The 24,138-nt window shown below is 45.1% G+C and overlaps 1 protein-coding gene across 13 annotated transcripts in view; it reads left to right on the forward strand.

Annotated features, from left to right (window-relative positions):
• The window catches only part of APBB2 (amyloid beta precursor protein binding family B member 2), a 408,726-nt gene that overhangs the window by 353,114 nt on the left and 31,474 nt on the right, over positions 1–24,138 (forward strand). The window contains exon 1 of one of the 13 annotated variants that reach the window (XM_030801451.1): positions 9,786–9,951. The exons of the other annotated variants lie outside the window; for them this stretch is intronic. The gene's annotated coding sequence lies outside the window, so the exon portion shown is untranslated. Of the gene's footprint in view, positions 1–9,785; positions 9,952–24,138 lie in introns of those variants that run through there. 13 annotated transcript variants of the gene reach the window in all.

Below are 24,138 nucleotides of genomic sequence, written 5' to 3' on the forward strand. Positions count from 1 at the left end.
ACTTTAAAAACCAGCTGGGTGTGGTGGCTCACCCTGTAATGCCAATACTTAGGGAGGCTGACATGGGAGGATTGCTTGAGGCCAGGATTTCAAGACCAGCCTGGGCAGCATAGCAAGACCCCATCTCTAAAAAAAAAAAAAAAAGATAGCCAGGCACGGTGCACCTGTAGACCTAACTACTTAGGAGGCTGAAAATGTAGAGCCCCTTTCAAGACCCTAGGAGGAGGGCTAGCAATTAGATCACATGGTTTTTGTAAAATGATTTTGCAAAAGGAAGATATTTTTGTATTCTTAAAAAAAAAAAAAAAAGGCCCCAGAAATTGTCTAAGCTTTAGGTCCCACAAAACCTAGATCAGCTCCCTGATAATTGATCAATATAATTAACTAATATATATGAAAGGAATACAGACTGTAAGCAAGAGAAGTTTTTTGTAGGCTAAGCAGTCTCTAAGTCCCAGGAATGAGAGTACATGGGAACGTCATCTCAGAGAACAGGAGCCCCATATGTGAACTTTGTGTGGAACTTTAATTGAATGAGCTCAATGGAGAATTTAGGCAGATGAAAATTCAAGTTGATCTTCACTCACCTACTAAATGATCAGCTTGCTGTGTGTGATGTATCAATTTGTTTGTGACAAGAGCCGGCAATTCGGAGAATGAGACAGGTTCAAATTTTGGCTTCACCTCTTATAATTGAGTTCACTCATTCCCTCTGAGCCTATTTTGTTTACAAAAAGGGGGTTGGTAATAATAATAGCTAATTTAATAGGGCTAATGGGGTGCTATAGTGACATGATAGATATGAAAAATGCTCTGAAGATAGAAAATACTGCACAGATCTTAGTAGCTATACAAAGCTAACAAATAGTATACTCATCGTTTATATTAATAGAATGACTTAAAGGCCATTCTGCTAGAGAAGGAGTCAGTAGACTTTTTCTGCAGAAGACCAGACAGTAAATAAGCTTTGTAGGTCATGCTCTCTCTGCCATGTTAGGCAAAAGCACCCACAGACAAGATATAAATGAATGTGCATGGCTGTGTTCCAATAAAGCTTTTATTTGTAAAAACAGTACAAAAATGGTGATACGCTAAAATTGATCTAAAAGGACACTGTTGGCCGGGCATGGTGGCTCATGCCTGTAATCCCAGCTACTCAGGAGGCTGAGGCAGGAGAATTACTTGTGAAAAACATTTCTCTTCTTTGGTGACGTATCTGTTCCGATGTTATTGCCCATCTAAAAAATTGCGTTGTTTGTTTTCTTATTATTGACTTTATTCATAGTTGCCAAAACTGGAAAGAGTAAAATACCTATCAACTGGTAGATGGATACACAAACTCTTGTACATCCATGCAAAGGAATTCTCAGCAATAAAAAGGAATGAACTGTTGATACACTCAACAATTATGCTAAGTGAAGGAAGCAAGGTTCAGAAAGCTAGGTATTACAGGACCCCCTTTTTATGACATTCTGGAAAAGGCAAAACTGCAGGGACAGAAATCAGATCATTGGTGGGCTGGCAGTGAGGGAAAATTCTTACTTATTTTTAAAGAACTTCTCGTCTTCACTCCTTAGCCCCTACTGTCTTACTCTCCTAACCCTACCTTCCCAGCCGTGGGTTTAGTATCAGTTTCAGCTTGAGTTTCTGATGCAGAAACACAAACATCATTTTCTCGAATTATAATCATGGAAATTGCCAGACAGCCAGCTTTTTCCTTGGCCCTCCGTGACTCTGTGTCCGTGTGCGTGCAGTACCCCTGTCCTTCCTTGCAATTCTGCTTTCCAGGGAGAGCAAGCCAGGGCGTTGAGTGGGGAGATGTTTGAACATTGTAAGAATTGAAAGGAGCAGGCGTGGTGGCTAACATCTGTAATCCCAGCACTTTGGGAGACCAAAGTGGACGGATCCCTTGAGGTTAGGAGTTTGAGACCAGCCTGACCAACATGGTAAAACCCGTCTCTATTAAAAATACAAAAATTAGCTAGACATGGTGGCACATGCCTGTAATCCCAGCTACTCAGGAGGCTGAGGTGGGAGAATTGCTTGAACCCAGGAGGCAGAGGTTGCAGTGAACCAAGATTGCACTACTACCCTCCAGCCTGGGTGACAGAGTGAGACCCTGTCTCAAAAAAAAAAAAAAAAAAAAAAAAAAAAAAAAAAAAAGAATTGAACGTTGTGCTGGTTCCCTTAGGATTCTGAACCATGGAGGATAACAATTTATGCTCACCCTCGCTACCCCCTGCAGCAGTTAGGAAGAAGAGATCTGGTGGGTGGTGGGTGGTGGGAAGATAAGTCAAATCTCTTCATAGTACAGCGAAGGCCAGGGAATGGCCCGCAGTCTTTGGAGTAGTGGGAGGTTTTTTTCTGCTGAATATTGCATTAAAGAAAATGAGCTATGCTGCCTGCCTAGGGCTTCAGAATCTCTTCCAGTTAACAAAGATTCTTGTTATACACATTTATTATAAATAGCCTTTGCATTTTACAGGGCAGAACAGGAAGACTCCAGGCCATTGGGCAGGAGAATTTCTTTTGTTGTTTTTTCCAAAATTTTTCTTAGAGTTGAGTTAAAGAGATATTGTGGCAATCCCTTTCAGATAAACGGCACATCCTTATGTGAGTGCAAGCTAAGCGTCTGCTGTGACTGATGTCTTGCGGGGCAGTGGGGGCTTTCTTTTACAAATACACATTATAGATTCCTCCAGGAGCAATAATCAGGTACACAGTGTTGTTGTTGTTTTTTATTTTTTTTTTTATTGAGACAGAGTTTCACTCTGTCGCCAGGCTGGAATGCAGTGGCGCAATCTCGGCTCACTCCAACCTCTACCTTCCGGGTTCAAGCAATTCTCCTGCCTCAGCCTCCCAAGTAGCTGAGATTACTTGGCGCCACCACGCCCAGCTAATTTTTGTATTTGTCATAGTGATGGGGTTTCACTATGTTGGCCAGGATGGTCTCTATCTCTTGACCTCCTGATCCACCTGCTTCGGCTTCCTAAAGTGCTGGAATTACAGGCGTGAGCCACCGCACCCAGCCTACATAGTGCTTTAAAAGAAGTTGGGAATGTTACTGTTAGTCCACAACTCCCTGGCTTTCTTTTCTTTTCTTTTCTTTTTTTTTTTGAGGAAGTCTCCCTCTGTTACCCGGGCTGGAGTGCAGTGGTGTGATCTCGGCTCACTACAACCTCTGCCTTTCGGGTTCAAGTGAATTCTCATGCCTCAGCCTCCTGAGTAGCTGGGATTACTGGCGTGCACCACCACAACCCGCTAATTTTTGCATTTTTCATAGAAACAGGGTTTCACCATGTTGGCCAGGCTGGCCTCAAACTCCTGACCTCAAATGATCTGTCCACATCAGCCTCCCAAAGTGCTGGGATTACAGGTGTGAGCCACTGCACCTGGCCTCCCTGGCTTTCATTGTCCAAGCTCATTGAAGATCTTTTTTGCTGCCCATTTGTCCCTGTGATCATGGTTTAGATGATTCACGTATGGATTCTTGCTATTCAAAGTGGAGCCTCTGAATAAGAACTTGGGCATCACCTGGGATGTAGTTTTTAGAACGACAGGGCCCTACCCAGACCCACTGAATCAGAACCTGCATTTAACAAGTCCTCAGAAAATGCATTTGCACACTGAAGTTTGAAAGGCATTGATCTACCTCAAGGTCCTGCCAAAACATCCCACCTGCTCTGTTGATAACCTTGTTGTGATATGACCCTCAGAAATGTACCCATGGTGAATGCTTCTGACATCCACATAGGTGTGAGTATAGATGCATGCCACTTTGTCCCGAATGTACTTCATTTATTAAGTGCTCAGTGCTGAGCTGGGCACAAAAGATACAAAAACAAGTAAAGCATGGTTGCTGCCTTCAAGGAGCTCAGAATGCAGTGCAGGACACAGAAAGAGCTGCAGCATCCTATCTTCCAGTGTCCTTATCTGTCATCTGACTTTCTCCTCTGACACAAAGTACCAGTCCCCTTCTCTGGAAACAGCTTTGAATCCTCAATGTACAGCCGACTGAACACCTGCCTCCAAATCATTGGGGTCAGAAGGGACGGTACTTATGTAAAAAAAGCGAGGAGTCTGTTTGAGACCTACTGAGTCACACCCTCTAGGTGAGATTGTGGTGCTTTTTTTTTTTTTTTTTTTTTGAGATGGAGTCTCACTCTTGCCCAGGCTGGAGTGCAGTGGCACGATCTCGGCTCACTGCAACTTCTGCCACACAAGTTCAAGCGATTCTCCTGCCTCAGGCTCCCAAGTAGCTGGGATTGTAGGTGCCTGCCACCATGCCTGGCTAATTTTTGTAGTTTTAGTAGAAACAGGGTTTCACCATCTTGACCAGGCTGGTCTTGAACTGCTGACCTCGTAATCCACCCGGCTCGGCCTCCCAAAGTTCTAGGATTACAGGCGTGAGCCACGGCGCCCGGCCAAGACTGTGGCACCGTCATTTTAACTGTTATGATGCATGTTATAGTTTGAGACCACTAACCTGGGTGCTGCTTTGATATCCTCTGATTATGCAAGTGTCATACAAATGGATGTTAAAATAGTCTCAAATATTTAAGGAATCCTTCAGGGATTCCCTTATCCTCAATTCAGGAGATTTTGAAGTGGCTTCCGCGTTCAGAGCTGCTTTTATCTTTGGCTGAGGCAATATAAGGATCTTTGTGGATGGTATTTAAGGATGGTTCAAATTCATATCTATATATTTTAGTAGCATGTTCTCTAGGAGCAAATTACAATGCTTTGTTCTATAATGAGTTAATAGCGTCAACATTGTCATAACAGCCCTGTGACTTTCTTGTTGAATGTTTATACTCATCTAATCAAACAAGTTGAAATTGGATTATGGCCGTTGCACGTTATATCAGTTATTATCCAGTTTAAATGCAGGTCTGAAGGAAGTAAAATTGATTTTTCTATGCTACTTGGGGACATCATAGGTTATTTGTATGCTGGTTGAATTTTCAATTAGGTTTCTATGAAAGAAAGATGAGAGGTTAGGTTTGTTGAATTTTTTTCTTTCTGTATTTTGTAAATAAACTGTGATATTTCATTCTAATTAGGAAGTCAGATGCCTTTTAAAAGTTGGGTGATCAGTTTCCGTATTTTTATTTAAAGCATGTCTGGCTTTTTAAAGTGTATCATAATTCTGAGGAACATTTTTATTTTTAGAAAGAAAAAAGAAAACAATAGAACACCTTCATAATACTCAGTTACTACAGTAACAACTATCATATTTATCAGGGAATGAGCTGTAATATGTACCAGAATTTCACACATAATTGAACCTGTCTTTCTATGAACCAGACCTGTTTTTAAAAACTGTATTCCATAAACACCATTTGTTTGCCTGTTCTGTACAAGCCCCATGCCCAGTAGTAGGGACTCAGAGTTTATCTAACATAGATATCCTTCACAAAAGCAGATGTTTTATTTTTATTCATTCATTCATTTATTCATTTATTTTAGAGATAGCATCTCGCTCTATAATCCAGGCTGGAGTGCAGTGGCAAGATCATAGCTCTCTGCAGCCTCAAACTCCTGGGCTCAAGCAATCCTTCTGCCTCAGCCTCCCAGGCAGGTAGGACAACAGGTGCAAGCCACCACACCTGGCTAATGTTTAAAAAAAAAAATTTTTTTTTTTGAGACGGAGTCTCATTCTGTTACCCAGGCTGGAGTGCAGCGGTGTGATCTCGGCTCACTGCAACCTCTGCCTCCCAGGTTCAAGCGATCCTCCTGCCTCAGCCTCCTGAGCAACTGGGATTACAGGCACGTGCCACCACGCCCAGCTAATTTTGTATTTTTAGTAGAGACAGGGTTCCACCATGTTTGCCAGGCTGGTCTCGAACTCCTGGCCTCAAGTGATCTGCCCACGTTGGCCTCCCAAAATGCTGTGATTACAGGCGTGAGCCACCACACCTGGCCTAATGTTTAAAATTTTTTGTAGAGATGGGGGTCTCGCTATATTGCCCACCTGGTCAGAAATATGTTTTATTACTACTTAATGCTTTGAAAGCAAAGTGATGAGCCAGAGAACACAAAGGCAAGGATGACAAGCCCTCGGGAAGTAGGGAAAGGCCTCATGGGAGAGATGGCATTTGTTTGATCTGGACCTTAACTCATAAGTAGGCATTTGCAAAATGGAAATTTGTTATTTAAATCATAAAAGCATTATATGCTGATTACCTGGTCATTTTAAAAAATCTGTTAAAAAATAGTAACTCATTAAATTTAATCAATAGTGGATGTATTAAGCACTTACTGTATGTCAGGAAATGTGCTTACTGCTGAAAATACAACGTGAAACTGCCAAGTTAGAGAACAGTCAACGAGACCACCCTCAGGTTTGATAATTTGCTAGAAGGACTCATAGAGCTCACTGAATGCTGTGATTATGCTCATGGTTGTGGTTTGTCACAGGAAAAGGATTCTGATTAAAATCAGCCCAAGGAAGACACACATAGGACAGAGTCCAGGGAAGTTCTGAGCCTTCAGTTGTCCTCTCCCCACGGTGTCCTAGGCAGCATAACTTCCCTGGTATTGCCATGTGACAATAGCACAGAGTACTGTCAACCAGGGAAGTTCATCCAAGCCTTGGTGTCCAGGATTTTTATTGAGGCTCCACCCCAAAGGCATAGACAACTGGTCCAGGGCTAATCTCAGTCTCGAGCCCCTCCAGAGGTGGAACTGATACTGCATGGGCCAAGCGCCCACCAAGATCACCCTGTTAGACCCTCTAGTGTGTCCCAAGGCCCCTAGGCAAACAGAAACACTCCGGTCAGGCACAACGTTCCATGGTGTTAGAGTTTACCTCCCAGAAGCTGAGGGCAGAGGCTCTCTTCAGCCAAGGTTAAATTCTTCACTGTACAGAAACAAAACCAGACTCTAAGTTTATAAAGCTCACGTAAAGGGAAGGAGATGAATAATAAATGGATGATTTTCCAAATATTTAACACCAAGCTGCAGCAGGGGTACGAAGGAAAAGCCTGGGATGCTGTCAGGGAGGACACTGCCTGTCAGGAACATCTTCCAAAGGAATCAACTCTTGGGCTGAGATTCCTAGAAGATGAGAGGGATTCATCAGGTGAGCAGTGCAGGGAAGAGCATTCTAGGAGGGTCACAGTCAGTGCAAAGGCTCTGAGGTGGGAAGTAGCTGGGCACGTTCCAGGAACTGGAAGAAGAAAAGGGGACTGGAGCAGAGACAAAGAGGAGGGAATGTGGTTGCAGCATTGGAGATAGAAGCAGGGACCTGATCCCAGGCGGCCTGTGAGACCCTGAAAGCGATTGTAGACTTTATCTGCATTGCAATGGGAAGCCACTGTGTGGTTTTAAGCTTCGAGCATGGATACTCATATTTGTGATTTTTGTTTTTGAAGGGACTTGCATTTGTGATTTTTGTTTTTGTTTTGAAGGGACATATGTGGCTCCTGTGAGAATAGCTTGTTAGAGATGAGTGGAGGCAGTGAGACTGTTAAAACACTACTGCAGGCCGGGTGCGGTGGCTCATGCCTCTAATCCTAGCACTTTGGGAGGCTGAGGTGGGCAGATTACTTGAGGCCAGGAATTCAAGACCAGCCTGGCCACCATGGCAAAACTCCATCTCTGAAGCAGGAGAATCACTTGAACCCAAGAGGAGGAGGTTGCAGTGAGCCAAGATAGTGGCCAATGCACTAGTGAGACACTGTCTCAAAAAAAAAAAAAAAATGACAGCAGCCCTCCTCATGAGATGATTGTTGGAACTAGGGTGGCAGCATGGAGTTGAGAGAAGGGGGCAAGTTGGAGAGAGCAGGAGGAGGCAGAGTTGGCATGACTTGTCACACGTGACTTCCTGCCAGCAGACCCTCAGCTGTCACACGACGCACCCCATGGACATCTGGCAGACCCATCTATTTGTTGCTTCTGCCCTGCTATAGACAGAGAATCAGACAACCAAACTCACTGGAATGATGTGTAAGGAAGGAGAGGCAGCCTTTGAAGGGGTGACAGGTACAATCCTGTTAACTTGTTTCGTATCTCTGAGCTTGCTGCTGTCTGTTCTGGCTGCTGAACCCTAAGTCTTAAACCCTCTTCTAGCCTCACTTGCAGTTTGTGCTGTGTTCCAAACAGCTGTGGTTGCCAAAGCAGTTTACTGTCAATAACTCTTCCAAATAATTGAAATGTTACTGATCGTAGATTCAGAAACAGCATGAGTTAAATCATGCACTCCCTAGAAAGACAACTGTTAACCACAAAAGCCTAATACAAAATTTTCTTCACAGAACCTGGTACTTAGGAGGAGCTTAGTAAATGTTGAACAAATGAGAAAACACCTGATCCTCGTTTAAACATGAACATTAAAGTTGTCTGTACACCTGTGGTGTGTTTTACCAAACCCAAACAAGACCTACTAGTTACATACTCCCTTGATTTTCCATGTGTATTTCCTATTTTCTGTTCCTTTCTTTGTAAAAGGAGTGTATGAGACTTTGAGTATAGCCAAAAACATGGCTAATATGCTTTGCCTATTTTGCTCTTTTTTTTTTTTTTTTTTTTTTTGAGACGGAGTCTCACTGTGTCACTTAGGCTGGAGTGCAGTGGCGCAATCTTGGCTCACTGCAACCTCCGCCTCCCAGGTTCAAGCAATTCTCCTGCCTCAGCCTCCCTATTTCACTTTGTTTATTGACCAATCAAATAACTTACACTTGCCCAGAAACAATTAGAAAGAGGAAGTACTTTCAGTGCTCACAGAATACAGTCAGTAAGAGACCTTGGATTTTTCTTTCCAACTCATATATTTATATGACTAGTGGCTAGCCAGGACTCTTACTTAAAGTGCTGAAAGTGCTGTCACTTAGCCAATTGGACATTTTCTGCTTCCATGTGTATGGTGGGAGGGGCGCTCAGCTAGAGATGACAATGTTGGGGTGCCTGTGGGATCTTGGCTTCAAGTCAGCTATAAAGAAAAGGTGTCTTAAAAGAGGTAGGGATTACAAAAGGGTGTAGGGGTGTACTGCTAAGCGCTTTGTGTAAATTGGCAGATAATCTGTAAACACTTTCCAGCTCGATTCAGAATTTGCTGCCTCTTAAAATCTGATATTCGATTTATCAAACTACAGTTTGGTTTCTGTCTTTCTGCCCAAAGGCTTTCTGGCTGTGGGCTGCAATACCTCTCTTCCCCAACCACCCCTCCCCGCCCCCCATTTCCCCCACTCGCCCCACAATCGGGATCGTAGAAACCCAGCCTGGTGCGGTGGCTCACCCCTGTAATCCCAGCACTTTGGGAGGCGGAGGCGGGCGGCTCACTTGAGGCCAGGAGTTTGAGACCAGCCTGGCCAACATGGTGAAACCCCACCTCTACGAAATAAAAATAGGAAAAATTAGCCAGGCATGGTGGCGGGCCCCTGTAATCCCAGCTGCTAGGGAGGCTGAGGCAGGAGAATCACTTGAACCCGGGAAGCGGAGGTTGCAGTGAGCCGAGATCGCGTCACTGCACTCCAGCCTGGGCGACAGAGCGAGACTCTGTCTCAGGAAGAAAAGAAAAGAAACCAAGCCTAGAGCATCAACTTTTTCTAAAGAGGTTCAGTGGGTTTGAATGAACTTTCTAAGTCTTGAGAGTCCAAAAAGGAAACGTTCGTTACAGGAAGGGAGTATATGGGGGTGGGAGATCCTCTTTGCCCGCCCTGAGCCAGGCCCCTAGCAGCTCGGAGCACCTGGCGGGAGCACCTGCCGGGAGTGCAGCCGGGCGGGGCGGGGCCACGCGCCTCCCCAGCAGCCAATGGGCGGCGGCGGCGGCGGGCGGGCAGCGCGGGCGGGGCGGGGAGGCGCGGGCGCCGCTTGCTTCAACTTGAGCCCGGGGCAGTGCGCGCGGCTGCTTGAGCGACGGCAGCGCCGGCTAGTGCCGGCACCCTGGGGCTCGTCGTAGCACCTGGGGCGGCATTCCCCGCCCGACCTCGGAAGGACCGGGAGGCAAAGGTGAGGAAGTTGGCGAAGGAACGGCGCGCCTTTGTTTGCAGGTTTGTTCAGAGGGAACGGGGGTCGAGCCTAAGCTCGCTCGCGGGGACAGCGAGGCGGGCGCAGGAGACCCGCGGGACAAAGGCTGCGCCCTCCCTTCCCCGTGTCAGCGCTTAGCGACTTGCCTGGTCCTGGGCGGCTGGAAGGGCTGAAGAGGGGGCTTTCTGCCCCGCCGGTGGGAAGGAGTGAGGCTTGTATGAAATGGGGGGGAGGCGTCCTTGGACCCCCAATTCGCCAGTACAGCAGGACTGTTCGGGGTGGGCTATTCATTGATGGGGTCTGCACGGGTCATTTCTGCCGTGGACAGCGTTCTATGATTGAGGCAGCGACTACCTTCGCCTCACATGCCCCCTGGTGAGGCCACATTTCTGTCTTCCTGTCTACATTAGGACTGAAAGATATTTCAGGGTTTTGGTAATCCAATATTTGGATTAAAAGCAATATCCTTTCGTATAGAAAAACTGCATTTCCAAATGATTTTAGTTACATGATTTAGGATATTGGTGTGACTTCCATGCGAGAAAATATCTCAAATTCCCCAAATGTAGAAACGCAGCCAGCTCTGGGCATTGAGAAAGAAGTAGTGTTTTTGAAAAGAAAGGCGTGATGATTTAAATATTGCTTACAACACTCTGTTAGCTTGTGGGGGAATCTGTGCCTTTTCTATTATCTGTTTCCCTATACCAATATTGTAGCCACGCACGTCTATGGATTCCTAATTAATGTGTAGCTGTGAATCTTCATTACTGCTTTGGGTGGGAGAAGGCGGGAGGAGGAGGCAATCCCATTAGCCTTTTTCTTTCTTTTTATAACTCTGCAGCTGCAGCCTGGCTTTGACTTGTATCATGAATGGGGGTTCTGCCTGCTTTCCTCATGCTGTTCTCTTTTAGGTTTTCTTAGGCCATTGAGCAGTTGGCCCCTCCTCCAGCCGAGCTCTTACACAAGAGTAGTTTGTAAGATTCTCTCTAAAGTTCAGATTCTTGCTGCTGCCTTTTAGTTAGTTGCGTTCAGAAAGGAATTATTAAGTGTCCTGAGGCCTTTCCTAAGAAGTTAGAAGCAGAATGTGTTTGTAAATGTGGTCTGTAATTTTGTAAAAGTTATAAGTAAAAGGGAATGTGAACTAAATGCTTAAGAGGGGAAAGACTTTCCATAAAGCATCAGCCAGTATTATCAAAGAAGGTGTCATGGTTTGTAGCTCAGTAAGAACCCCCCTTTCCTTTTTGCCCTTTTTTTTTTTTTTTTTTGAAACAGAGTCCCTCTCTGTCATCCAGGCTGTAGTGCGGTGGCACAATCTCGGCTCACTGCAACCTCTGCCTCCCGGGTTCAAGTGATTCTCCTGCCTCAGCCTCCTGAGTAGCTGGGACTATAAGTGCACACCACCACAGCCGGCTAATTTCTGTTTTTTTTTTGAGTAGAGACGGGATTTCACCATGTTGGCCAGGCTGGTCTCGAACTGCTGACCTTGGGTGATCCACCTGCCTTGGTTCTCCCAAAGTGCTGGGATTACAGGCATGAGCCACCACGCCCGGCCTCATTTTATCATTCTCATTTTGCAGATGTGAGAAACCCACTTTTCTAACAGCTGCCACATTGTTTGGTTCTAGCTTTTCTGCAATGGGAATAATTTATTTAATAAGTATTTATTGGACACTTGCCATGTGCTGGGCATTGGTGCTGGTTATTAAGTGGTATAATAAATACAACAGGTATCTTCTTCCTTTCTTGGAGCTCAGTATGCTGGCGTGGGGCCCATTGCAGGTCCTCTGCACTGGAGCATCCCTGGGAAGCAGTGTGGATGACACCGAGGTGAGACAAGAAGATACTGCTGCTGATGGCCGCCTTGGAGGTCAGCTGAGCGTGTGGCAGTAGGCGCAAACAACGAGGGGCCTCAGGTCATCTGCACTCCAAGGGTGGAAGTATTAATCACACCAGTGGGCCATTGGGCACTAAAGTCGGTCATCTTGAACTTGCTTACTTTGATCTCAAAGGAGCCTGCAGCTACAAGGAGGGGCAGAGCTGAGTTCTAAAGAGTTTGAACATTGGCATTATTGATTTCAATGGGGTAATTCCAGTTTGTTACAAAAACTATCAGTCATGCAGCCTCCTTGTCTCACCTATACAGCTTTCCTCTTGGACAGCCCCCCAAGGAAATGAATTTCTTTTTCTTTCTTTCTTTTTTTTTGGAGATGGACTTTTGCTCTTATTGCCCAGGCTGGAGTGCAGTGGCGTAATCTTGGCTTGCTGCAACCTGTGCCTCCCAGGTTCAAGCGATTCTCCTGCCTCAGCCTCCCAAGTAGCTGGGATTACAGGCGCCCGCCACCACACCTGGCTAATTTTTTTTTTGTATTTTTAGTAGAGACAGGGTTTCGCCATGTTGGCCAGGCTGGTCTTAAACTCCTGGCATTAGCTTATCCGTCCGTCTCGGCCTCCCAAACTGCTGGGATTACAGGCGTGAGCCACCGCACCAGGCCTAGGAAATGAATTTCATTCTGTACTACTGGCTGAGCAAAGCTTTACATCTGTCCAGGCTCCCAAGTGTTAAGAGATGACTTAACTGTGTCCCTATTTACTCTCCATATACGTTTCTTGGGTTTTTGGGAGTAAACTGATGGCATATAACCTCTTATCTAGGTTTTCAGATTTTCCACAAATCTCTAGGATCACAGAAAAACATACTAAGTAGTAGTGTAACTTGTCTTTTTAAAGAGCCTGGGTTGAACAGAGAATATGATATATTTGAGAAGTTCTTAGACTTTTGGATTCCTCGGGCCCTAACATAGTACCTAGTATAGGATGCCCTCCATAAATAACCCAGTTGTTGAATGGGCAGATGAATGAATGTAGATGAAAATACTTCATTGTCTACTTTTAGGGTTTAATTTTGACCATCATGTGCTTAATATTTATAGTCTAAGGGTTAATATGCTGTTTGGCAGATAAGGAGCATCCGTGTGTCAGGCACCTTGTGAGGCAGCATGAAGGACTGAGACAGATAAGGTCCCTGTTTGAAGAGGCAGGAGATAAGCTGGAAAAACAATTCAGGAAGCAAGATGATACAGGTTATGCCGAGTGCCTTGAAGACCATCAACAGCATGATGCAACAGAGTAGCTCAGAGGGGAAAAGGGCCAGCAGGAGGCAGCCTGTCCTAGGAGGCGACATTTGAGCTGGGCTTGAAGGCTGAGAAGCCAGCCACGTGGGGAGTGAATAGAAAGCACTGAGGAACAGCTGGGTGTGGTAGCTCATACCTGTAATCCCAGCACTTTGGGAGGTCGAGGCAGGTGGATCACCTCAGGTTAGGAGTTCAAAACCAGCCTGACCAACATGGTGAAACCCCGTCTCTACTAAAAATACAAAAAAAAAATTAGCCAGACATGGTGGTGCATGCCTGTAATCCCAGCTACTCGGGAGGCTGAGGCAGGAGAATCACTTGAACCTGGGAGGCGGAGGTTGCAGTGAGCTGAAATCATGCCATTGCACTCCAGCCTGGGCAACGAGCGAAACTCCATCGCAAAAAAAAAAAAAAAAAAAAAAAAAAGCACTGAGGAAGTGGAGCACTCAACATGCCTGGGGATGAAGAGGAGGCCAGTGGTTTGTGCTGGAAGAGGTGGGTGGGGACAGGATTCTTTAGGGCTTCTGGGCAGTGGTTAAAGGTTTGCCATGAGGTGCCCGTGAAGAGGGTTAACCAGGGGAATGCCATGATCTAGTTTATTTCATACAAAAAGATCTCAGGGAATAAATATTGGGAACAGGAGTGGAAACCGAGGGACCAGTTGGCCAGCCCTAGTCCAGGAGAGATTAGTGACGTGGCAGAGGGCATGAAGAGAAGCAGGCAAGTGGGGGAAATGTGGAGGTTAAACTTGCCAAGTTGACTGTAGAAGACGTAGGAAGGGGTGTGATCTGGGACCACACCTGATTTCTTTGATGCGTTGTTTATGTCTGTAGAAAATACATGCTAATAGAAGTAATGACTGTGCGAGGACAAAGTTATTAAGCCATGGGACAAGTCCCTTTCCATTTATGTTATGTCAAGACCTTGATTTAGGCCAGACACAGGGGCTCATGCTGTAATCCCAGCACTTTGCGAGGCCGAGTGCCCCCAAAGGATCACTTGAGGCTAGGAGTTTAAGACCAGCCTGGGAAATGTGGCAAAACCTTGTCTCTACTGAAAATACAAAAATTACCTGGGCATGGTGGCACATGCCTGTAATTCCAGCTACTAGGGAGGCTGAGGCATGAGAATCTCTTGAACCTGGGAGATGGAGGTTGCAGTGAGCTGAGATCGCGCCACTGCCCTCCAGCCTGGGTGACAGAAAAAAAAAAGACTTTGACTTACTTTTCTTTGGTTCTCCAGTGTAGATGAGCAGACGTATCCATCCAGTGCAATCTTGTGTATTTGGCCATTTTTCCAAGATGTTTTCACCCTTCAATACCCTTTCTGTCGTTCTCAACTAGTTATGAGACCTTTGAGCGTTTTTCTTTGTTCTGGCATGAAAATAAAGAATCAGACTGAGAAGAGAAGATGGGTTTAAACCTTAATTTATATGGAATTATTCTACCTTTGTTCCCAGTTTATAAGAATCCATATATAATTCCTTTTTTTTTTTTTTTTTTTAAACACAGAGTTTTGCTCTGTCACCCAGGCTGGAGTGCAGTGGCACGATCTCAGCTCCCTGCAACCTCCACCTCCCGGGTTCAAGCGATTCTCCTGCCTCAGCCTCCCAAATAGATGGGATTATAGGCATGCACCACCACGCCCCACTAATTTTTTGTATTTTTAGTAGAGACGGGGTTTCACTATGTTTGCCAGGCTGGTTTTGAACTCCCGACCTCAAGTGATCCACCCGCTTTAGTGCTGGGATTACAGGCATGAGCCACTGCGCCCAGTCCCATAATTACATTTGAAGTTACTTCACATGCAGCATCCTCTGTAGTTCCAACAACTGATATTCTCTCATAAATATAAAATTTGTTCCATGTGTATTTCAATTCAAAGAGAGTAACTTTCTTAGTCACTTTGCAGGAAATTCACAGAGCATTTTGAGAGCTAGAGAAGCCATTTCCTTGTAGCTGTAAAGTAGAACTAAATACTGAGTTTCTGATAGGATTCTCTGCCCCCTTCTTCCAGCTTCAGAATTGTGAACTTGAAAGCTTAACGACATGTTTGTCAGAGAACTTGAGTTTTGAGATAACTTTGGTTTGGTTTTGCAAAAATAAAAAAATAAAAATAATATATATGCGTAGAAAATATTCCTTCTGCAGTCAGTATTTTGAGCAGATGGGAAAGGGCAGGAGTGATTTGAGCTTCCAGCCATTTCAATCTGGATACCTTATAACATGGAAGCTTGTCTGGGGATGAATAAATTATAGCAGTTGAAATAATTATGATAGAGGACAAGCAGCAGCCGAGAGCACAGTTGACAATGGGGCCAAGTTGGCCTGATTCTGTCATATCAGAGCATGCCTCTGTTTGCCATGTTACCTGAAAATGCTGTTTTCGAGGATTCTGGTGTGTTTTTCATCGCCCTCCCCTTTAAAACACTGTAAGAGCCATCGCCTGCTAGTGACCTTTTAGAAATAAAATGGCTGGGGCAGACATCCGCATAGCTGCCGCTTCACATGTTGGGCATCCATGTAAGATTTCAGTTAAGCAAAAGGTTGTTTGGTTCTAAAGCATTTGCAAGTTGTAAATGCTCTTACTCCTGCATCTTGGTGGAAGAGTTTCTAACCAGCCCTGGGAGTTTGTCACCTGGAACGAGAATTATTCTACCATCTCAGCCAGTCACGGGGTCCCTCAATTGGTTTACACTCTACTGTTAACATCTTGAAGATGTTCATTGTTTTTTTGACAGAGAGCCTTGCATTTTCATTTTGCACTGGGCTCCACGAAGTGTTTAGCGAGGGCTGTCCACATTGTATGTTGCACCCTTGAAACAGATTATCCTCTAGAGCAGGGGTTGGCAAATTTTTTCTGTAAAAGGCCAGATTTAAAAAAAAATTTTTTTTTGAGAAAGGGTCTCACTCGGTTACCCAGGCTGGAGTGCAAGTGGTGTGATCACGGTTCACTGCAGCCTTGACCTCCTGGGCTGAAGCAGCCTCCTGAATAGCTGAGAGTCACACTTTACGCACCACCACACCTGGCTATTTTTTAAAAGTTTTTTGTAGAGATGAGGTCTCACTATGTTGTCCATGCTGGCCTCGAACTCCCAGGCACTGGCCACATGTTAAATATTTAAGGCTTTTGGAGCCATGTGGCCTCTGTTGCAACTACTCAGCTCTGCAGTTGTGGCACAAAAGGAGCTGTAGCCTCTGCCTAAGTGAATGAGTGTGGCTGTGGTCCAGTACTCTTCATTCACAAAACAGTCTGAGATTTGGGGGGATCATAATTTGCTGATCCTGATCTGAAGGACCTGCATAGAACCTTTAATGACAATTCAAATAGGGATTTCGTCACTTGGAAGTAAGAAGGTTCAGTCATCTTTGGCCAGCTTTGTGTTATGTTGAAAATTAGCCCCCAAAGAGAATTCCTGCAGAAGGTCAGGGTCTTTGGGGTATTTCTACACTTGAGCCTCTTTCTTTTTTAAGATGACATATTGTTATAGTTGTCAAATATGGACAATAACAGGAAGCCAAACTCAAATAATAATAATAGGGTGTTACAAAGCCGGGCACAGTGGTATCCACCTGTAGTCCCAGCTATTCTGGAGCCTGAGGTGGGCAAATCACTTGAGTCAAGGAGTTTGTGTCCAGCCCGGACAACATCTAAGACTCCATGTCTTAACAAAAACAAAGCAGGATGTTACAGCAGTGGCACTGTGGTTTTCGTTTTTTAAAGATTCTTCATCATATTCAACGAAAAAGGAAAAATGATGCTGAAACAAAGAGACAAACTGCCTATAAAAAGTCACCTGAGTAGCAGGGCATGGTGGCTCACGCCTGTAATCCCAGCACTTTGGGAGGCCGAGGCGGGCGAATCACCTGAGGTGAGGAACTTGAGACCAGACTGGGCAACATGGTGAAACCCCGTCTCTACTAAAAATACAAAAATTAGCTGGGTGTGGTGGCGCCGAGTAATCTCAGCTACTCGAGAGGCTGAGGCAGGAGAATTGCTTGATCCTGGGAGGCAGAGGTTGCAGTGAGCCGAGATGGTGCCACTGCACTCCAGCCTGGGTGACAGAGCGAGACTCTGTCTCAAAAAAAAAAAAAAAAAGTAACTTTAGTAAACAGGAAGAGTACATATTCTTTCAAACTGTATCAAGACGTTAACTCCTGCCATTATACTCTAGTACCTCTGAGGGGGCGGGAGGAATGCTTTGTGGGCTCCCCAAAGGGCAGCTTTTCAGTCCATCACTGCCTCAGCAGGTGATGGGAATGTGTTGTCTTGGGTCTTTTCCCTAAATGATAAGCAGAGGTTTATTTCTCTTAGAGTACAAATATAAAGAAAATTATCTGGGGATAAATCTTGATAGAAATCAATATACAAGAGAAATTTATATATTGATTTCTTCAGGAGCAGAGGAGCTATTTCTCATTTAGACAAATGTTCCAAAGAAGGAATCTAGTTAGGAGCTCTAGCAACATCGTTGTCATTTCTGCTGGAGATGATCAGAGTATAGATTCGCTTTGCTTTTAAATAGAGTCATAAGAGATTAATAATCTTCTCAGAACTTGCCTCCTGCCTGTTCAGATGAAATATATGTTTTATTAACATTGTTTCGGCTGACATGAAAACAGGATATGAACCAAAGTCATTTTAAAAGTGCTGTCTGTGATGAGCAATAGCAGGAGAAAAAGGAATCCAGCCAACTCCCTACTGTTTGTGGCATCATTCCCTTAGCTTCTTACCAACTTGATCAGGAAGAAGGGAGTTCACTGTTTCCCCTACTTAGTTATTTATTCACATATTCAAGAATATTGATTGATTGCCTACTACGTGCCAGACAGTGGTAAGTGAACAGGCAGAAAGCTTCTTGCTTGCATGAGCTTTACTTTCTTGGTGGAGAGAGGGAAATAGGGTAGTTTCAGATGGCTGTGAATGTTGACAATGACTGGGGGATCCTCAGGGTTCTTTTGGAGGCCTTGATGATCAGGATGATGAGGGGAGGACCTGGGGGAAAAGCAGACCAAGCAGTCGAACAGCAAGTCCAGGCAGGGGCGGGCTTGTATGTTTCAAAGCAAAACGGTCCCAGTGTGGCTGGAGGCAGGGAGTTTGTGGCCGGGGGAGGGTGGGGGCGGGGGATGGGGGCGGGTTGGGGGGGAATTGTAAGCAGAGGAGTCATGGAATAAGTGGCTACTGAGCAGAGGATGAAAGGAAGGTAATTTAAACCAAACACAGCACTTAATTACCATCACCAGCTCCAGCAGTGGTGGAACCAAAAGTCCAATAGGGACAGAGAGAGAAAGGCACAGCAGAGGCTACCTCCAGTGAGGGATAGGGTCCTGAGCAGAGCCAATTAACTGGGAGGGAGCCAGGCTCAGGTGCTAGGTGCCCCAGAGCTACACGGCAGGGAAGAGCCCAGCCAGCAGGCCTGCGTTCTGTTTGCAGATCACCACCTGCTAGCTGTGGGCTTTGGAGCAAGTCACCTTAAACTCTCTGATCCTTTGATTCCTCATTTGTAAAATGGGAGTCGTGATGCTTCCCCCTGCAGGGTTATCGTGTGGCTTGGCGACAGTGCGCACCAAGAACAGAGCCTGGCTAGACAGAAGCAATCATAGCCAGGAGCCGCTGCTGTTACTTGGTTAGTGGTAATCAGCCTTCCTAGGGTTGGTGTCTGCTTTTCTTTAGACATTATTGAGTTTACATTATACCAGAAATACTTGTATCTAGATGGAAGTTAACAAAATTCAGGGCTGGGCATGGTGGCTCATGCCTGTAATTCCAACACTTTTTTGAGAAGCTGAGGTGGGTGGATTGCTTGAGCCCAAAAGTTTGAGACCAGCCTTTGCAACATAGTGAGACCTCATTTCTACAACAAACAAAAAATTAGCCGGGTGTGATGGCAAACACCTATAGCCCCCGCTACTTGGGAGGTTGAGGCTGGAGGATTGCTTGAGCCAAGTAGTCTGAGGATGCAGTAAGCTATGATCGTGCTACTGCACTCCTGCCTGGGCAACAGAGCAAGATCCCATCTCTTAAAAAAAAAAACAAGCAAAAACAACAAACAATTCAAATGAAGGCCATATGTATTGGCTTTCCATGTTATCTACCCTAGTACTCCTTTGAACTGGCACAAAGAAAGCCCCTTGAAAATTCAGAAAGTGATTCACGAATATGCCATATCCACAAGAGGTCCTGCACATGGCTGAGGTCCTGCACGTGGCTGAGGTCCTCCACGCGGCTGGGTGCACACCGCGGTTTTAAGTAGGAGTCTTGTCTGCACCTTGCCAGGAGGTTGTACCCTGATGGCATTCTGGCATGGAAACCACTGTGCTGTCATTTTCCCTGCTCTGAATCACTTCTAAATCCTTATGCGTTCCTGTGCTTTGTCAGATAGGAGCCTTCTGGTGTCACGGTGTTTTGTGTTGTTTTGTTTCTTTGAGACAGTCTTGCTCTGTCACCCAGGCAGGAGTGCAGAGGCACGATCTCAGCTCACTGCAACCTCCGCCTCCCGGGTTCCAGTGATTCTCACGTCTCAGCCTCCTGAGTAGCTGGGACTACAGGTATGCGCCACCATGCCTGGCTAATTTTTGTTTATTTATTTATTTATTTATTTATTTTTTGAGACGGAGTCTGGCTCTGTCGCCCAGGCTGGAGTGCGGTGGCGCAATCTTGGCTCACTACAAACTCCGCCTTCCAGGTTCACGCCATTCTCCTGCCTCAGCCTCCCGAGTAGCTGGGACTACAGGTGCACGCCACTACGCCCAGCTAATTTTTTGTATTTTTAGTAGAGACGGGGTTTCACTGTGTTAGCCAGGATGGTCTTGATCTCCTGACCTCAGCCTCCCAAAGTGCTGGGATTACAGGCGTGAGCCACCACACCTGGCCCCAAATTTTTGTATTTTTAGTAGAGACGGGGTTTCGTTATGTTGGCAGGCTGGTCTTGAACTCCTGGCCTCAAGTAATCCACCTGCCTCAGCCTCCCAAAGTGCTGGGATTACAAGTGTGAGCCACCATGCCTGACCTGGTATTTTTTATTTTTGTTTTACCATCTTGGCTTTCAGAAAGGAAGCTAACCCATGGTTTCACAGTTCAGGTAGAATTTATATAACGTTATCCTTTCATTGTACCCTAAACTTTAAAGTTGAAACTGGAACATGGCATAAATTATCTCTCACTTAATAACTAAATACAATTTGTGTGTGTATTCTTCTCTCAGATATTCAGAGATGCAAGATTTTTGCATTTGGTTTTTTGTTTTTTTTTTAATCTGTGATATAGCACAGATGAAAGCTGAAGCTCGTTAATTCTTGCTTAAAGTCTTCAAAGATGGACTTTTAAAAATACTCATTTCCTGGTTGCTTTTAAATATCCTTTTTCCCCCTCCTCATTAGTAAGCGGGCTGGTAACTATTGTGTCTTCCCTCCAATGGCATGAGAAAGTCCTTTGTTTAGAATAATGTGCCTTGAATTTCAATAACCTTAACCACTTTAACCCCTAGCTTTACACTTCTAAGTGCTGAAAGTCTAACTTTCCCATCATGGCGCTGCTGGGCAGGACAGTGAGGTGGGAGGGGAGCTTGCTTTGGAAAGGAAGGCACACTTGGTCAGAGACGGTTGTTCAGGTCACCGGTTGATCCTGGGAAGGATAGAACCTTTCCCTGAGATGAATTCTCTAAATATCAGCCAGAAATCAGATGGTAAATTTGCATAAATTCAGTATTCGTTTCAGTTCAGAGGCCTTTCACCTGCGGCATGTAGATTCTAAAGGGACCTGGGATTGAGTTTCAAGAATCACTGAACTGTTCCAGCTCTGCCCCCTTCCAAAATGGTGTATAAAATTGTGAGTCTGGGCACTTTTTTTTTTTTTTGGAGTGTTTTCATCAGAGCGCCTTGATCCAAAACAGGTCAGGAACCTTTCCTTTCTCCTGGTGGAGCTCCCCTTCCCTCTCTCACATAGTGATTGGCCTGACCTGCACTGTAAGGCCATACTCAAGCCGCCACCCTGTAGGAGCTTTATATGGATTAAATAATGGAATCTTATAGCACTCTCAGGACCTGAGGGCCGCTATGATTCCCATTTCACAGATGAAGAAACTGAAAAAGAAAGAGGCTAAGGGCCCTGACCAAGGGCAGACAGCTGATAAATGACACACACACACACACACACACACACACACACACCCCTGAAGCTGGAGGGAAAAAACTGTCAAACTCGGGAGCTGGTGCAAGAATTTTCATGATGTAAAGTTTTGCAGTGTTTACTTCATTTTCCTGTGGATAATGGTGTGATGCGTGCTCAAAAGGCTGGAGAGATGGCCAGTGATGAAAGACAAGCATCAAAAAGAAGCATGCAACAGAGACTTCTGCAAAAATGGAGTAAGAAGTCTACTGGCAAGGCCTTGCCTCGCGTGCTCAGTTTGTGAAAAGTGGACAGTCGTGCGCAGCATGAGAAGTAGGTGGCTGTGCCAGGGAACAGGAGATGGCGTCCTCTTCCAAAAAGCTGGAATAGACGTTGTCATTCTGGTGTGCTGGGTTTTTTTTTTTTTTTTTTTTTGAGGAATTTCCTTTTCATTTGGATTCCAGTTACACATGCCAAGCACTTCTGTTATTTCAGGCTTATATTAATGAAAACATTGCCAATTACTCCCGCATTTATTTTCCCAAGGAACAGCCACGGAGAGCATGCTGATCAGGCAGCCTTGGGTTGTGCAGCTCATGTGGAATTAATCTTGGGGTTTAATTCTTCCCACTGGCATGTTGTACAGCAAGAAGGGAGTAGACTTACGCCTGGCACTAAATCTAGCCTTCTCCACTCTCAGACTGGTTTGTCTTGTGCAGAAGCCCAGCTTTGGACTGATGTTTTCTTCCCAGCAAATTTACAAGGTGCTGAATTGGTGGAGCTGCTGGCACTGTCTTTGACTCTTCTGGGTTTCTGAATGACATTTCAAGGATCACTCTGCGTCTCTTATTTATGGCTGGTTTTCACTTTGATACTTAAATCAAGCAGTGTTTATTAACCCCAAATGAATTAACTGTGCTAAAAGTTTGCAGTAGCATTTTTTCCAAGTCTGCTTTCAGGGAAAAACACAGTAGCTACATCTTGATGGTATGTTTTTAAGTGAATCACTAGCAATGGATCTGATTTAAAATATCCAAGACTACAATAATAATTATACACAAAAGAAACAGGTTGTATTCTCAGATTGTTAGATTTTTAAAGTTTTTGTCACACACTACAGATAGGCTTTTTATTAAAAATAAAAAATTGAAAACATTTGCTATAATTAAAAGCAAGTCAAAGCACTAACATATCCTTTTCTGCTAAAAATCTGAGCACTAAGAAGTTCCTAGCACATCCATTCTGAGATTAGGAACCCAAGAATTAGGGAGGTTGTGTGACTTGCATAATGTTACCCAGCTGTGGATTCAGACCGGGCAGCATCCAGGTCTCTGGGTCCTTTGCTGATCTTGTAAATTGCTACCCAAGCCTGGCCTTGATAGGTTGAACCGAGTAGCACAGAGGGACCTGAGCCAAGAGGTGACTCTCCAGCATCCTGTATCAGCTAGGGTCCAGCAAACCTGAGCAGAGGGCCCCTGCCACTCCCCCAGGTGACTGTCTTTCCGTGGGAGACAGTCCATCTCAAATGCTGCCCAGCACAACCCAGCTGAAGAGATGAAGCTATTGGATGCCACAGTGATAATAGCTGTTAACGTTGCAGGTTATTGCAGCTTTGTTCCATGCCCAGCACTCCCGTACACATATTGTCCCATTTAACTTCATCTTATAATGCCCTGTGCATTGTGGGCATGAGCAGGTGTCCTTATCCCCTCTTCAATGATGAGGAAACAGCTTTTGTGGGGCATACCATGTAACACAGTGTGCCTGGCACACAGAGGGGCCCTGGAAATCTATGTTGAGTAAATAGAGAGAAGGTAAGCAGTGTACTTGAAGGAATGTGGCTACCCATCTGGATTTGAGCACAGCTGTATCTGCCTCTTCAGCCCAAAGACCCTCTTAGGAATTTTTAGCCACCTCTTTCCCTACAAAAGTTCACCAAAAGAGAGGAATGTTCCCTGTTCCTCTAAAACCCTAGGTTCTTGGCCAAACCCTTTGGCCCTACCTTGAATACCTGTGCGTAGGGACTGTGTTTGTCATTTAGGAGACAAACCATTAGGGGGCTCTGCAGGACTGTGTAGAAGGATGGAGTACCCATCATGGGTGCATCTAAGACTAGAATTCGAGTCCTGCAGCCTACCGTCAAACTCTCTTCCCCATGTAGTAGCTGTGTGACCTTGGCCAAGTGTCTCAGCCTCTCTGAACTTGTTTCCTTATCTGTCAGAACAGTAATAACTGACCTTGTCCAGTTACTGTTAGGGGCCAAACAGAGCTCAATAAAGGGTAGTTGGTGGCTGGTGTTACTGTAATCATTAATATTAGTCCTGTTAACTGCCCCGGGGCATGCTGATCACAATGGCTTCCATTCAGTACTGAGGTAGATATTTGCATATTTTATCACAAAAGTCAAATGTGCTTATTGTATAATTTTCAAAGAGATAAAAGTAAAATCCTCCATAATCCCCTTTCCATATTACAGTTGACAGTTTGGGTATTATATTCCAAGTTTTTTACTGTGTATATATTAAAATACACATGCAAACATTTTGTTGTCTTTATAAGACCATGCATTTACAGCTTGGCTTTGTTTTTGCTCCACTTACTAGTGTGCCATGGTCATTGTTCCGCCGCAGGGGGAGCAGCTCTTCCTTTCCACTTCATGACTTTGTGGTTCACTGTCTGGTGCACTTGGCGTTTCATGCCATGATTTTAGCTCCATCCCTGCAGGGCCCTGCTGGCTGCTGCATGACCCTGGCCATAGAGTGCCTTTCTGTAAACATTGGGTTTCTTCCTTTCGTCCTCGTTATCTATCCAGTTCTCCGTGCCTCTTCGGTCCAGTTGCTCTGTGTACGGTGCATGCAAGTCGGCTGTGACAATGCCAGAAGGGAATGGTGTGAGCACCATGGGTCAGGGGGTTAAGTGACTTCATTAGGGT

Source organism: Nomascus leucogenys, chromosome 20 (genome assembly GCF_006542625.1).
Source record: "Nomascus leucogenys isolate Asia chromosome 20, Asia_NLE_v1, whole genome shotgun sequence".
Classification (NCBI taxonomy): domain Eukaryota; kingdom Metazoa; phylum Chordata; class Mammalia; order Primates; family Hylobatidae; genus Nomascus; species Nomascus leucogenys.